The sequence below is a fragment of the Suricata suricatta genome, chromosome 13 (assembly GCF_006229205.1).
Source record: "Suricata suricatta isolate VVHF042 chromosome 13, meerkat_22Aug2017_6uvM2_HiC, whole genome shotgun sequence".
Taxonomy (NCBI): domain Eukaryota; kingdom Metazoa; phylum Chordata; class Mammalia; order Carnivora; family Herpestidae; genus Suricata; species Suricata suricatta.
The window spans coordinates 64,753,128-64,769,531 of NC_043712.1; the positions used below are offsets into that span (position 1 = coordinate 64,753,128).

The 16,404-nt window shown below is 39.1% G+C and overlaps 1 non-coding gene across 1 annotated transcript; it reads right to left on the reverse strand.

The window, feature by feature from the left end:
- Positions 1 to 8,804: 8,804 nt before the first annotated feature.
- Positions 8,805 to 8,908, reverse strand: LOC115277184. Its single transcript, XR_003902289.1, has one exon. It is a non-coding gene; the product is annotated as a small nucleolar RNA U13 (small nucleolar RNA).
- Positions 8,909 to 16,404: the final 7,496 nt, after the last annotated feature.

A 16,404-nucleotide genomic window follows, 5' to 3' on the forward strand; every position in this document is an offset into this window, starting at 1 on the left:
GCCCCAGTTCTCCCTAGCTCTCTGCTTACTCACAAAACAGTAAAGGAGAAAAACAGAGTCAATCATTATAATACAATGTGGCCACCCCAGTCATCTGGAGTGGAGCACCTGAGATGGAAAGATGAGGAAGAATCAGGGATTAAGAGAAGACACTTATAGTCAGGGATAACATAGATAGCACTTAGTGATGGGTAAAACTCAGGGACAGTTTCTTTTAATCAAGCAGATCCCTACAAGCAGACTGTGGGCCAAAGGGACTTGCATGTGTTGGATTGCTCTGTGGTTATTTCCTAACCTTGAGAAGGCCAGATGCAAATACATTTGTTGAAGCAGAACACAATTCTTTCATTCCTGGGACATCAGAACAAATGAACTCAGAATATACCTCCAATATATTTCTGTTGATTTAACGAATGGCTTTGTAGGGAACTGTCTCTGAGTTTTCTGCCTTCCTGGGAAATGTCACAAATGTGAACCATCTTAAAGAAAGACAGAGATCAAAGTATTCTTGAATATGCTGCAGAGAACATGAATTTACTGAGGCAACAGAGGGTGAAGTTATTAGAAAAACTTATGGCTTTAGCAATAGACTGTAAGACTTGACACTTATAAGGTGGTGTTGGCATGGTCTTAACAGAATCCATGGGCAATATGGTTAAAAGACCAAATCATGAATGTTGAAGCTGAATCAGGTTTGTTCAGAAGGTTCCTATGATGGTGGCCCTAAGTAACCTCTGGCTTCATCAAAGTGTTTCTGAGATTATTAACAAAAAAATTCCAGAAACTCTGTTACCAATTTTTTGAGGACAATCTGATTTCAAATGTTTATTGGAGTCTGCCTTCAGCCAATCATTTCATGTCTCTGAGCCTCAATTTCCTTGCCATAAAATGAAAAGTATTTACTAAATTAATGTTTTGCAAACACACCATCCCTCTTTTAATATTCCTTATGGTCTATAACTCTTCTTTCAGACACGTTGCCTTTATTTTCTAGAGCAAAAAATATTAATTACATGGGTAATACATGAATATATTTTCTTTGTAAAAGAAATAAAACATCGTAAATTAAACTCAAGTTTATCACTTACGATCCCAATTTTCTCATCTATTTGAATCACCAGTATTAGCTTGCCAACTTTATAAATATTTTTACCTACACATATTTGCTCATGGGAAATATATAGCCCTGTTCTGTGTATTTTCACAGGAATAGTACTCCATGAGACATATCATTCTGTGACTTGCTTTTTATTCATTCCACAATAGACATGAAGCTTTTCAGTGCCTACAGATCTACCTCATTCCATACTGTGGAGGTATAATGCTCACACCCATATTAATGAACATTCAGTTGTTCTACTGAACATCTTTGAAAATGCCTCCTTGGCCACACATGAAAATGTATGTAGTAGATAGTGCAAATTGAATTTGCTGGATCATGAACATGAATCTATTGGATTTTAGTAAATACCAAATCATCCTCCAAAGTTGCTATACCAGTTGACATCAGCAGTTCATGAGAGTTCCCTCTTTCATGGAGAAGACTCTTGCTGATGCTAAACATGTTTGCCACCCAGGTAGATAGAACATAGTATCTTATTGCATTACCTTGATTACCAGTGAATTTGAACACCTTTTCACATACCACCTCTCTGATTTCCCTTTATATGTAGTGCAGCAGGTACAGTCTCAGAAATGGCTAAGTTCAAATACCATCTCTGGTATTTTCTGGTGGGTCAAGTCACTGAATATCTCTGCTTAGTTTCTTCAGCTGTTCAAAAAGGAAAAGAAAGTTATCTGATCCACGTTCCTCAGTAAGGAAAACTGAATACTTCTTGAATATTCTCCAAGGGCTTAGCTTGTTACGGGCTATGCAACTGTACCTAGTAGAGTATGATCAGAAAAGCAGAATCACTAGGAGTGATATAAAATAAAGGATTTATTATGGACTTTGACCATACACAATTCTGGGTGATGATTAAAACAGTTCATGTGAGGCTGTGGTGTGGGGCAGTGACCCTACAGTCAGCAGCACGAACAGCTGGGAAAGGAAGATGGAGGAGAAGGGGGGTGGGGGAGCAAGGACACACTGGGACCCCTGACATTGAGCTGGAGCCCATGAAGGTGAACTGAAATACACACTGGTCTCTCCGAAGTCTCAAATTAAAAGATGTGACTCTAGTGCCTTTCATCACAGGGCAAAACAGATTGGCCCAGAAGTTGAAGGAGCTGAAGGATGATCCAGTTGATCTGGAGAAGCTACTGACAAGGCAGAGAATTGGCCACGTGTGTGAGAGCAACAATAGCACCAGAGCTGTGCCCCAAGCTTCCGGGGTTAAAAAGAACACTGCCACACCACAGCCTTACATGAACTGTTTTAATCACTTAGTCACTTTTGCTTCCCATGCTTTGTGGCCCCACCAACCCGGAACTATGCAGGTGGAGAAATCTGGGAAGCATGGTTCCACCTGAGCGGAGCACACCTGCCACCAACCCAGGACAAATGACAAGCGCGAAATGTCATTGTCGAAATGTTTGATCTGTGCACATCCTGTTCATTCCATTTGACAGGCTGTGTCTTTCTATGCTTGTCCATGAAGAGTAAGATCAAGAGAGCGAGGTGGTCAAGTTTCTACATCTTAGCAGGTCAAAGAAAATAAAAGATTTTGTAAGGGAAGAGGCCGAAGAGGACAGAATTCCCTTCTCTGTGGATCCCAGCCACGCATGACTACATACAGAATCCCAATCGCATGGATTTCCCCGATTGCCAAGTGAAGTGCATCTTTGTCTTTTGGAACAGACCTGTTTTACAGGAAAAGAATTAAATGCGAAGACCATATAAGTACTACACTAATTATGAGCTGGAATGTGTCAGCCAGCAATGAGTTACAAGCTGGCCAGGGCCTGCAAACTATAGTTAGATATTTAATAATGTTCAGGCATGCAGCTGCGAGTACTTCTGGATGCCCGCCACCTTTTATTATGGTGGCGCCTGGCAACACACTTACAGTTTAGAGTCTGTCAGCCTTTCCAGTAGAAACTCCATCTTTTCAGAACTCTCTAAATCGACTTTTTAAATTACATAAATTAGAAATTTGCATGTAACTTGTCCAAAATGAGGATGTTTTGTGGAGGTTCTCAATGTTATTGTTTTGTTTTTCAGATTTGAAAAACCTTAGTCTGGTTCTACCATTTACTGTGCCAAAAAAGAAAGAAAGAGAGAAAAAAGGAAGGATGGAAGGAAGGAACGAACAGAGGAATGAAAGAAGGAAGGAACAAATGCAGGAGCGAAGGAAAGGTGGAAGGAAGGCAGGAAGGGAAGGAGCGGGGGAGGGGGGAGAAAAGGCCAAGTTAATAGATAGACTCTCATCTCGGTTCCAAAATTTCCTACAGAAATGACCTGCTCTTTCCTTTCCCTATCTGGGGCCATATTGAAAAAGGAAAATACACTATAAGCAATGTGTTTTGCCTAAAAAATGTCTTTAGATAAGATTTTTAAAAAAGCTAAAGATGGGGAAATGTACCTTTCCATTTCTTAATTTTGTATAAGATTATTAAACTGTTGACACAAAACAAATCAGGGAACAGTTGGCTTCAATATATACTCTTAAGCAATTTTTTTTCATTAGGAAAATTGCACACATAGTTCAGGAATCCTGGATTAAACAGGAAAACTTTCAATAATTTCTCAGTTCTGATTGTAAAATACGTTATAGATTTAAAAGCAACTATTCAGAAGAAAGGAAGGGGGGCAGGGGAAGAAGGAAGAAGGGAGATATCATCTCCATAAATGTACACTGGGGTTAAGATGCATCCCAATTCCAGAAGAAGAAATATATATATACACACGTGTGTGTGTGTGTGTGTGTGTGTGTGTAAAGAAAGAAGTGTCTTAGAATAAGGAAATAGGGCATATAGTTCATTATTGTTTACAAAACACTTTCAACCAAATTTTGCTGTATCATTCTTCTCTGCTGTAGATGAAATCCCAGCAGATTCCATAACTTTTCTAGTGATTTTTCAGGTATCAAAAGCCAGCTAAGGGGCATCTAGATGGCTCAGTTGGTTAAATGTCCAACTCTTGACTTCAGCTCCAGTCACGGTCTCATTGTTCGTGAGTTCGAGCCCTGCGTCAGGCTCAGCACTGATAGTGTGCAGCCTGCTTGGGACACACACACACACACACACACTCTCTCTCTCTGTGCCTCTCTTTTCTCTCTCAAAAATAAACTTTTTAAAAAAGTCTGTTAAATGTAAAGTCAAACTGCCACAATCTTACGCCATTTAAAATCGCATACCTCTGCTTGGGTCTGAACCAGCTTGGATGTCAGCATAGGGGGAAGGGATAGGATGAGGTTTCTCTTCTCCTCCATCCCTCTACTTCCGCTGGCTTCTCCAAGTTTAAAGTGGGGTAAGGATTAAGAGACAGAGGAAGGTCTTATCACACTGACCTTACAGCTAGCTCATCCAAGACAGTCAGCTTACTTTGGAAGCTCCAGTCATTCCTGCTGTCTCTGAAGTGTTTGTTATGAGTAGTTACACAAAATTCAAAGAAGGGGTCTGGTAGACCTCTGACCTCTGCTTCCAGCTCCTGCCATGGTTTGATCTGATAGCATGAGAGAAATGTGTAGCTAAATCTGAATGGTGACCTGAACTTTTTCAGATACAGAATAACATTTCCATTATGGGAACAGCATGCAGTGGGTAGTTAGGAATGCCCCTACCGGCATCTTGGTATACCAGGCAGCCGTGCTGTGGCCAATGACATAAATTACACTACAACCTTCAACATACTGAAAGCCATTAGGCTGACAAGTGGGAGGATCAGTGGGAAAGCTGAAAATTATAGGCTGCTTGCATGTGATCTATGTATGAGAAACAGAGGCTAAGAAATCTTGATCTGTAGAGTAGTATGAAAGCTAAGATTTCCTTTGTATTATATAGGACAAATCAACCACTATTTATTTTGTTCCTATATTGTAAATAACAAGAGCCAGATTTCTCACTGTTGTGTACAGAAATAAAAGTTAAGGAAACGGAGAGACTAGGATGAACTTACTTGTTGGATTGGAATCAAGTTATAAATGCATGTACTCAGTGTGAACTCATATAAATACAAATAGATCGATAGACATAGAAATGTATATCTATTTGCATATATATACGTTTCTTAGTTCTCCCTACTGAGAGAGCTGAGGAACGCGATCTTCCAGCAGTCTGAGCATGCGCGGTACCAGATCTTGGGTTCTATATTTCATTCTCCAAAAACAAAAAAAAAAAGGAATCAGAGTTCCTTAGGGAAAGGATTGATTCCAGAAGTGGGCCAGGAAAAATACAAGATGAGCCTAGAAGATGTTTTCGTGCCAGAAAATAAGAAAGTGTTTGAGAAAAGGTAGGGGCACATCATGCATATTCCTGTGTGTGTGTGTGTGTGTGTGTGTGTGTGTGTGTGTGTGTGTGTATCACATCTTCCTTATCCAATTGTCTATTTATGAACACTTAGGTTGCTTCCATATCTTGGTTATTGTAAATACCATACAATGTAACTCATATTTGGAATCTAACAAACAAAATAAGTGAATAAACAAACAAAAAGTAGAATCAGAGAATAAATACAGAGAACAAATTGATGCTTGCAAGAGGAGAAGGGAGTAGGGGGGTGGACAAAATGGGTGGAGCAGTATGAGAGATGCAGGTTTCCAGTTATGAAATGAATAAGTCACAAAAATAAAAGCCACAACATAGAGAATATAGTCAAGGATATGTAGTAACCTTGTACAATGACAAATGGTGGCTACATTTGTGGTGAACACAGCATAACGTATAGAGAAGTTATATCACTGTGCTGCACACCTGAATGTAAAATAACATTGTGTGTCAACTATACTCAAATAAAAAAAAAAAAGTAAAGAGGAAGGACACAACCTAGGGGAACTCCCCAGGGTCAGAGCCACAATTTGATTTATAAAAATAATTGTAGTACTGGGTTATAACCCATAGAATAAAATAATTATCTATGAATGCACAATAATATTAAACAATTGTTGATTCAATAAATAAAGGGGGAAAGTTCATCTTTACAGAAGAATCTCAATTTGTAAATGTAGAAGGAACCAGGAAAATAAAAAATCATCACTAAAGGGGCAGTTGGGTGGCTCAGCCCTTTAAGCATACAACTCTCAGTTTTGGCTCAGGTCATGATCTCATAGTTCATGAGTTTGAGCCCTGCATTGGACTTGGAGCTGACCTGCTTGGGAATCTCTCTCTCTTCCTCTCTCTCTCTGCCCTATCCCCACTCACTCACATGCTCTTTCTCTAAATAATAAATAAATAAATAAGTAAACTTTTTTTAAAAAAATCACCATCAGGCAAATGCCATAGTAATAATTGTCTCAGGCAAGATGGATCAATGTATCATGCAAAAATCATTGAGCAAAACATGAGGAGATTCAAAATATCAACAAAACATCTCACCTAAGATATTTATCAATTACATAAGGGAAAATAGTAACTTTACAACAGACAAACCCAACAGACACCCTAACCAACTGATTGAGGTTAATATCTGGAGTAACAAAATGTGTTAACATCACCCACACCCTGACAGGATGCCCTAAGTAGGACACACATCCCTTCTGAGCTCTTCCTGTCCCAAATTCACAGCTTCAATATGATTATGAGAAAACGTCAGATGAACTCAACTTGAGAGTCATTCTACAAAATAAGTGGCCCGTACTCATCAAGAGCGTGAAGGTCATGAAAGACAAAGAAAGAATGTAGGGCTGTCATGACTGGGGGAGGCTGAGATAACGCAGCAAATGAAGGCCATGGGATTTTGTCCTGGAACAGCAAAGGGGGTGAGAGGGCTCTCTCCTGAAATTTCCAAGGAGTCTGTGGTTTAGTTAACAACACTGTACAAATGTTTAGGTCCTGGTTTGGACCACAGTACTGTGGTTACCAAAGGTGTTAACATTAGGGGAAGCAAACTTCTGAACAATTGTTTCAACGTGCAGTTTTGCAATTTGAAAATTATTTCATATGCAATTATGTTTAAAAAATAAATAAATAAACAGAAAAAATAATAAACAAATGAAAAAATTAAAAAAAGAAAGAAAATTATTTCAAAATAAAAAGCTTTCTTTAAAGATATTTTGCCTTGGTTGTCAAGCACACATAATTTAATTACATTCAACACGTTACCACCCATATAGAAGTTATAGTTACAGCTAGAGAAACTGAATCTTAAAGTTTTTGTGACAAAGTTGATGCTGAATCCAAAAGAAAAAATGCAGCATGATAGTACACACTTTTTCCTTTGTTGCTCAGTTTTATAAATGTTTGAAATTGTGAAGAGTTATTTTGCAAATTGACATAAATGTCCAACATTTATATTTTTTGTAAATAAGTTCTTTAAATTTTGGTTAGATTTTTTTTTTTACGATCAGGTAGGGAGGGGTGCTTGGGTGGCTCAGTTGCTTCAGCATCCAACCCTTGATTCTGGCTCTGGTCATGATCATAGGCTGGTGGGATCAAGCCTTGCATTGGGTTCCGCATTGAGCATGGAGCCTGCTTGAGATTTTCTCTCTCCTCCCTTTGCCCCTCTCCCCAGCTAGCAAATTCTCTCTTTCTCTCTATCTCTCTCTCTCTCAAATAAAAAACAAAATAAATAAACAAACAGGTGAGGATTTTTCTTAAAACTATTCAATAAGTATAAAACCAAAAGCTTCAGCATTTAAAGTTTTTAAGAAATTATAATCATTGAAGAAAATTTTGCAAACAGGCAGCCAGTAACATTTATCACTGTAAAGGCAAAAAAGCAACTAAACAGGGGCACCTGGGTGGCTCAGTCAGTTAAGCATCCAACTTCAGCTCCTGTCCTGATCTCATGATTTGTGAGTTTGGGCCCCGCATCACACTCAGAGCTCAGAGCCTGAAGCCTGCTTCACATTCTATGTCTCCATCTCTCTCTCTGCCCCTCCCTTGCTCATGCTGTGTCTCTCTCTGTCTCAAAAATAAACAAACACTAAACATTTTTAAAAATTAAATAAAAATTTAAAAAGCTACTAAACAAATTAAAAGAGCTCAAATAGTATACAAATTGAGCAATTTCTATAATTGTATTTTGGATTTCTCAACATGTAAGAAGTATATTTTGATGAAGCTTCTATTTTTAAATAGATGAGTTTCTATTCTTTATCAGAATAGAAAGAAATTGAGAATGCCTCAAATTTTTACATCAATAAGTTGGCGAAACATTTACATGAATCATAAATAGAAGCCATTCATTTTATAAGCTTTGTCTCATAAAATATTAATTGAAGAAATGTGCTCCTCTGAAAATAGTTTGATAATTTGCAAATATTCTCAAATTTAAATATTTTAAAAGCTAGAATTCAGATTGTCTTCCATTTAGTGAATTTTCTGTGCACTTACCACTTCCTGCCTGAAGTAGTCAGAGCATTTTCTCAATCAAAAAAATTATGGTGTCAAAGAAGTATCACTTGAAAGTGTCATCACTTTCAACATTTAACTTCAGCATTGAGAAAGACTGCAGGTAGTGCTATTAAAAAATTTAAATAATGATACTGTTTCAAAAACTTCATTCTTCAGAAAAATATGAATAACACAGTATCAGAAATGAAATATTTAAAAAGCTGATAAAAGTATGTACACATGTATCCAGATAAATTATTCTGTTTTTGTTTTCTTTAACTTTCAGATAATTAATAGACACATGGCTAGGTTACATTTACTTTACTGTGAAAAAAAAGTTTTATGTTTAAAATAATTTTTGTCCAAGTTCACATCAGATGGGTAATGTGCCCGCATCGTAATAAGGCTTAAGAGTGGCACATGTCACACAATGGCGTGAACACTCAATCATCACACTTATGAACTACAAAAGGATCTAAAATAATTTTTAATAGAACTAATTTGAGGTCTAATAAAACTAATTTGTACTGTTGATCAGTAAGGAAAATGTCTCCAAAACTTACACACTTTCACTTATTTTTAGCAGGACTTTTCACTCTGAAAAGCGCCCTGGTTTGGGTGATGGGTCAGTTTCATGTGTCAGCTTGGCTAGACTCCAGTCCTGTGTTAGTCAGTCAAACACTAATCTAAGTGCTGCTGGGCAGGCATTTTGTAGATGTGACTACAAGGCCATATGGGTTGACTTTAACTAAGGGAGATTATCCTAGATAGTCTGGGTGGGCCTGGCACAATCAGTTGAAAGCTTGACAAGCAGCACTGAGGCTTTTCAGCAGAGAAATTGTACCTGTAGTCTGCAGTTTTAGCCCCTACCTGCCCTTCCTGATGGTCTGCCCTTCGAGGGTTCCAACTTGCCCAGCCTGTCCCCATAATCAGTAAACCAATTTCTTGCAAGAAATCTCTTACTCACTATCTCCTGCTGGTACTATTTTTCTGGTGAAACCTTGATTGATTCAGATGTAAGATTTTATGGTCCTCTTCATCTTTCCCTCACAAGAACATCTGTTATCGGGCACTAGGTCCTCTAAGGTACCTGATGTCCAAATATTGACTCTTATGCCCTGAGATCACTCAGTGGGAACCCCCAGTTTGTAATGCTCTGATCTCTGAAGTTTCTTTCCTGAACTGCTAGGTACACCTGGAGTAGCTGTTATATAAATTATCTGAACTGGGACATTCATCTTTGAGAGTGAAAGAGGTGCTGTTCACTGGTTGGGGGCCATAACATGAGCATAACCCAAGCAAGTTGCCTCTTTTATGTGCCTCTCTTAGCCTGTGGCATACAGCCATCCATGCTCACTTCCTCAGAGCCAGTACTTTCAACAGGCTCCTCAACTGGCCCAAAGAAGCATGCAGCTTTGTACCTTCAGTGGGAGTGCAGATCCCTCCCACTGCAGCCCTGTCTCCTTTCTCTGTCACTAAGGCAGCTTCAGCCAGAGCATGTCATTTTTTTTAAGTATAAATCAAGTAATATTCCCAAACTTTCAAACTACAAAGAGTAGGAGTCCAGCTTTCTAGTTGGTTCCCTTGAGTAAATCACATGATAGTCTCAAACCCTTAAGCTCTAAATGGTAGAAGTAAAGCTGTCTAGATCATTCTCTTGAGTAAATCAAATAATCTAATACTATGTCATTCATATTTTTCTGATGTCCCATCCCCCCATACTCCAAAAGGTGAAAGTCAAGCTTTCTAGAGGTTCTCTTTGGTAAATCAAGTGATAGTCTCAAACCTCCAAACTTTAAAGGGTAGAAGTCAAGCTTTCCAGATGGTTTTCCTGAGTGCCTCTTCACTGGCAGGACCTCCTGCCTTCACCATGGTGGGCATTTCTCCCACCCTGTCAACAACTCTCACCAAAGAAGTATTCCCTGTTGAATTCTTTCTTCAGTCCTCTAGCCTTCCCTTATGCATTCTGAAGCTGCCTGCCCAACCCTTTAGCATGCTCCAGAGAGCTGATTTGGTCCTACGTGCTTTTGGTTTGGGGGGCCGTTGAGGACACTGAATCAGCAAGAAAAGTTTCCCTTAATACCACAACCTCTATCAGTTAAGACCTACCACAATCACATCAGGCAGGTAGATAAGTCTTAGAGTCTTGTGTAAATGTGAGGAAATGTGTGTCTTATGAAAAATCATACAGCTGGTAAGGGACAAAGCCAAAATGAGGAATCAAATCTTTTGACACACAGTCTAACAAACTTCTTGTACACCACATTTCTTCTCACTGACAAAACAATTGAAATACCCAATATCATATATGTGAAGGATGAGGTCAATCAGCTGTTGACAAAATGTACAAGAAAGAGACAACCTGCATTCAAGTATAATTAAAGCTACATTCAAAATGTGCAGATTTATAGTGCAATTACTCCCACACTAACAATTGTCCTATCATTCAGAACACTTCCCAACTAACCATCCTACAACCAAACCAATATACCTACCAGGGTGGCAACTTCAACTATGAATAAAGAAAAAAAACACAAATAGAAAACAATCTGCTGCCTCTCTCTCTCAATCCAAGTAATTGAGCCCCACATACTGGTGTTCTCCATCCCAACACTCTATTTTTATTAGTGTGGTCACCTTCAATGTTCCAAGAGCATTCTAGAGCAAGGGTAGTATGGTAATGGTATCATTTAGCCATCCACACTGCAACACAGGCAGGACCCATGAGAAGTAGCCACAATACTTCCTCCCGTGGCATGAGGATTGGCACCATTCCTGGTATAAAAATTAACTAGTTCAAAGTGAACTTCCCTCTGGGCTTGAAAGAAAACTGAACTCTGACCAGTTGTCTCAGGAAGTACTCCTATGGGACATTGATCTAGACCATGACACAAAATGAGGCAGAATCTGTGAGGCAGGTATGTGGGACAGGGACAGCCATTCCTCCCTACAAAATCAGAACACTGGAGCTCTGTAGATTCTCTGGGGAATTGCCTTCTCAGCCCTCAAGCTGAGGTGAGGACCAAACACAGCATTCTAAGAAGGAAGGCTGATACATTGAAGAAAAGTGTAGAGAGAGGGAAGCTGACCCTGTCTGTGTAAGAGTGCCCTCTTCTCAGAAGGATGGTCGAGGCTCCTCTGTCTTCTCTCCACATCTTCTACATGAGTTGTCACCTGTATTTCCTCAAAGCCTTCCCTTTTCTGCCCACTTTCCATGCTCCAACGTATCACCTAACTAATTCAGATTCTCCTTACCTCTACTATACTCTACGTTCCCAACAGGACCCACCCTAAGAGGGTGAAAATTGGATTTGGGCGAGATGGGAGAGTAATTTTTTAAAGTCTCTTTTTATGTTTAAAGTACAAATATATATACAGTATATAAACACACATATAGTATATCTGAATTAAAAATGTCTGGAGTTGGCAATTAGAAGGAATGTTTAAAAGCTTCTTAGGGAAATGATAATGAGAAAAAGGATGAGAGACACTGGCGTGCAGCGAAGCAGAGGCATCCTGACTGGCCTCCAGTTGATTCTTCCCCCAACTGCCCAATCCTACCTCCCTCCACCATGCCAGTGCATCCTACACTTCCCAACCAGGGGTGCTTCTGGAAGCACCTATCAAGCCTTGTTATTCAAGGCTTGACTCCTCCTCAGTCTTACATCTTCCTGCTTCAGAACTTGACTCTCATCTCCAGTCAACCCAAAGGACTTTTGATTCCTCCCATACTTTGGATCATGTTGCTTCTTCTTCTTTTTTTTTTTTAATTTTTTTAAAGTTTATTTATTTTGGAGAGGGAGAGGGAGACAGAACATGAGCAGGAAAGTAGCAGAGGAGTGGGGGGACACATAATCTGAAGCAGGCTCCAGGCTCTGGGCTATTAGCACAGAGACTGATGGGGGGCGGGGGGCGCTCGAACTCACAGACCATGAGATCATGACCTGAGCTGAAGTCAGATACTTAACAATTTGAGCCAAGCAGGTGCCCCTCATGTTGCTTCTTCTGCTCCATGCCCTCTTGAACCACCTCTGCTTTTGAAAGCACTATAAAACTATCAGTGCTCAGCCCAAGGACTAACTCCCTTATGAAATCTCTCCAGGACCACCCCAGTAAAATTGTTCTTCCCGTTGTCAGACACTCCGTATCACTTTGTACGTTTCTACCATAACCCTTGATGACATTGTATGAGTCTGTTATGCATTTGGTTTAGCCACAGTCCCAAGCCCACTCCATGTAAAGTTAGGCTTCCTGAGGACAGAAATGATGAATTGATTATCCCTGAAACTGGTACTACAGCAAGAATGACCACCTATCCATTTTAACTACTCAACACTTATGAGTAGAAATAATGAAATCAAAATCACAACCACTAACATTAAAGCAGTAGTCATAGGTTCCAAAATACAAAATGATCAGGAGTGAGAGCTAGAACTCTGTGGGGACTTTAAAACAATTACATAAATAATCATATAGATTTAATAACTATTTGACCTCAAGAAAGTATGAATTGTGACCATCAACTAAGTTGGTTATCATGTTGAAAATGATACACATCACCTTCAATTCATACAACAATCTGGGTTGGGGTGAGGGATTGAGGGGGAGTCATTTGAATTTTAAAGAAGAAGAAACTCAACCTCAAACTAATGAAAAGCAGAATACTGAGTAAAACTGACTCTAAAAGGCCAAGTTATTCTTTCCGTGATATAACTCCTCTGTAGAGAAGATAGTTCTGTACAGCAGCTCAGAGGAACAACCATCTTTGGTAGACGTCACTTTAATGAAGAGCCTTAAAGCTCAGGCTCTAGAATCAAACGGGTTGAGCTTGACTCCTGGCTCTGTCACATCGTAGCTGCAGGACTTTGGAATCTGAACCTTGTTTTTCTCATCCACAAAATTGGGAACCACTTTAGTGGTTCTGGGCGCTTTAAGAGAGAATCCATTTCTTTGCCTTTCTCAGTTTCTAGACACTGCCTGTATTTCTTGGCTCATGGTCCCTTCTTCATCCTTCAAAGCCAGCAAAAAATGGGAATCCTGCTCATATGACATCACTCAACCTCTTCATTGTCTTTCTCTGACTCTCTTCTGCTTCCCTTTTCCACATTTAAGCATCCTTGTTATTACATTGGGTTTGCCCAAATAATCCAGGATAACCTCCCTATTTTAAAGTCAGCTGATGAGCAACTTTAATTCTATCCTCCATGTAACCTAACATAATCACAGGTTCTAGGGATTAAGACATGGGTATCTTCATGGACCATCATTCTGCCTACCAGACTGTTCCACTAACTTAAAAGAAGAGTAGCTCGTAGTAAGGAGTTGTGGGAAGAGTTGAAGGAGCTAAAGAGAAGGAAATTGCATCATTGACAATTACATATGGAGAAAGTCTAGTGCTTTGGCTACGATGAAGTATATATGGTGCTCTCACATCGATGAGCCTTCTGAATGGAGGATAGTCAATCAGGGTTCTGAATTATGGGTTACCCTACTAATTGTGTTAACTTCAGAACAGCATATACCTTTCCTGGGGCTCAGTTTTCTCATTTGTCAAATGGAGATGACAAAACCACAGGGAGTTTGTGTAGAACATACAACATGTGTGACTTTATAAGGCATGGCTGCGATAATAACAACAAAGATATATGGTGTACTTAATACCAAGTGCTATGGTAAAAGCTTTAATATTAGTTCTTGAATCTTCACAACAACCCAACGAAGTAGTACTTATTAATTGATCCACTTTATAGAAAAGGAAACTGAGGTTCAGAAAGGCTAAATAACTTGCCCAGTTGATGTATAGTAGATTAACAATTATGATACAGAATACAATATAAATCTGAGCTACAAAAATTAATTCAGGAGTAATTCATTTTCTCACTAAAAAAAAAAGAAAGGAAAAAAAGAAAAACTAACATCTTGAACCTGTCTCCCTGTGACATAATTACTGGAAACCCATTGCTCCAACCAACCACCCTGCCAGGGAGAGATTCGTACCAAATGAGGTAACGTGAGGCTTGAGTATTGTTTGCTTCTGAAAGGCTGTGAACTGAGACTCCTCCTTTCCATCTCAGGAAACCCTGCCTCAGTCACATTCCCCTTTCCCATGTAGTTTTATACCCGGAACAGACGTGTGATTTCTCTTCTAGACTCTTACTCCCAGGAAAGCCTGCCATATTGTTTTCCAGAGCATTCTTTTCAAACAACAAACGAGCCAAAAATTGTCTCTGTTCTTCACTTAAATAGAAATTTATAAAGCTTTCCCTGCATGCACAATGTCCTTTTTCATGTCTCTGGTAAATTAGTTGCACGTGTTGTCTACCAGACCGACTGACTCTGCTCAAAGCCCACCCTTCCTCATGCCTGGGATGACCTCTCACCCAAGAGGTCAGTGCCCAAAAGGCAGCATGTGCCAACTGTGTTGTGTGCTCCATTACCCATGAGATTATGAATAATTGTGGGTAATTACTGAAGCAAATGAGTTATAGCTAATTACTAATGTGGTCTTAATCCCAGCAACAAGTGAACGCAAAAATGCTCACTGACATTTCACTCTCTAGTATAATGAATACAGCTTGCAGTTTTAGTAATGCCAAAATATTCACTGTTATGAACGGAGTCTGAAATCCCAAGGGAATTAGATAGCTGGGTGTTTAAACGTGTATGATTTTTCTTTCTCTACTTCTAATTTGCTATCAGGTATTTTTAAGGGCAACTTTTTCTTTTTATGGTGCACACTGCATGGGTTCTCTGCTGTAGTTTGCAAACATTATTAAGAGTTACCTGACTCTAGAACCCGCTACCAATGCCATCTTATAAGCATTTAAGGCATCATTTGTAAGGATACAATGAAATAATAGATTTTAAGGTCCTTTGGGAAGATAAAAGCACAATACAATATAAGGTATCATTATTATCCCCCCATAACTATTATCTATAATGCCACATAAAAAATAGAATTTGCTCATTATTGCATATAATGTTGTCAGCAATAATCAGTACATGACTGGATAATTGTAAAATGTAGGCGTTTTTGAGCAAGTAATCCAAGCGTATTTCCTCTCATTCCCTAAATCCATATTTTAATTGCTCTGATTTGGGGATGCTTCCAACTTCTTAGGAGAGAGTTAGCTTTGAGACTGAACACAGATGGAAATAAGAGCATGGGACATTACATACAGCAAAGCCAAGATTAAAATCCAAGTCTTTTGATAAGTAGTTAATGCCCCCTGGGAAAGTGTGTAATCATTTTGAGTTATAGCTCAAATATGTATATAGCTCAAATATGGATAGCTCTAAATATGGGACTGATAACTTACACCTAGGAATACTGCAGGGATGAAATGAAACAGAAAGGTAAAAACACTTTGGAATGTTAAATGCACATGAAATCAAGACTTCTATGAACAGCAGAATATGGTACTCCTAACAACATTAATAGTTTCATCATGAAATGAGGACAATTAGCTTCCTTTCCTGTCAAAACTGCCTTAACACCACGTTTCTGCATATTAGGGTTTGGGCAAGAGTGAAAGTTTTGTTTCAGCTGCAAAATCAACTGGAAGAAATGACATTGTTAGCAATTCTCCTCTAATTTGAGCCCAAAGGAAGAATTCCTGATTAGAGACTTGCCTATCTCCAAATTTTGTTGAATTTGGTTTGCAGTCTATGCCACCTTTTACATCTAGAAGTTCCTCTGCCTTATGAAATAAGTGCTGTTCTGTAGAGATGATGGCTTCCATCAAATGAGAGACTTCCAAAAAGAATCCCTCCATCTTAATCTTTTTCAAGGCCTAGATGAATTTATAGGGGGAAAAATGGGTATTATAAATGCAATTGCTAAAGTGTCCTTACTTGCATTTCTTATCTTGCCAGAATCCAGATATTAGTGGACTCTCTTTTTCCCAATGTACATAAATGAAAGCAAAAGTGGGCTTAGGCAAATTTACAAAGTATACACTTACTCAGCCA